Raw genomic sequence first — 295 nt, forward strand, 5'->3', positions numbered from 1 at the left:
GGGCTAGCTCTGATCTATCATTTTCATCCAAGTTCTGCGAGAGGTCCATGGGACTCTGAGCACCTGAGCCTGGGTCCACCCTGCCCAGATCTTCTGGCCTAGGGCAGGGGTGTCCACCACTCTCCATTGGGACTTATACCCTTTTTTTCATATATTTGGACATTAGCCTGAACTGGTCTTTGCATGATCACCAATGACAGCTGAGTGCCCTGAAAAAAGGACTTAATTGCTCCTTCGGGGTCTACTTAAAGCAGTAGTGGCTGTAAACACCTCTCCTGAGAGTCCCCCACAGAAA

This window comes from Dipodomys ordii, unplaced genomic scaffold (genome assembly GCF_000151885.1).
Source record: "Dipodomys ordii isolate 6190 unplaced genomic scaffold, Dord_2.0 Scaffold176, whole genome shotgun sequence".
Taxonomy (NCBI): Eukaryota; Metazoa; Chordata; class Mammalia; order Rodentia; family Heteromyidae; genus Dipodomys; species Dipodomys ordii.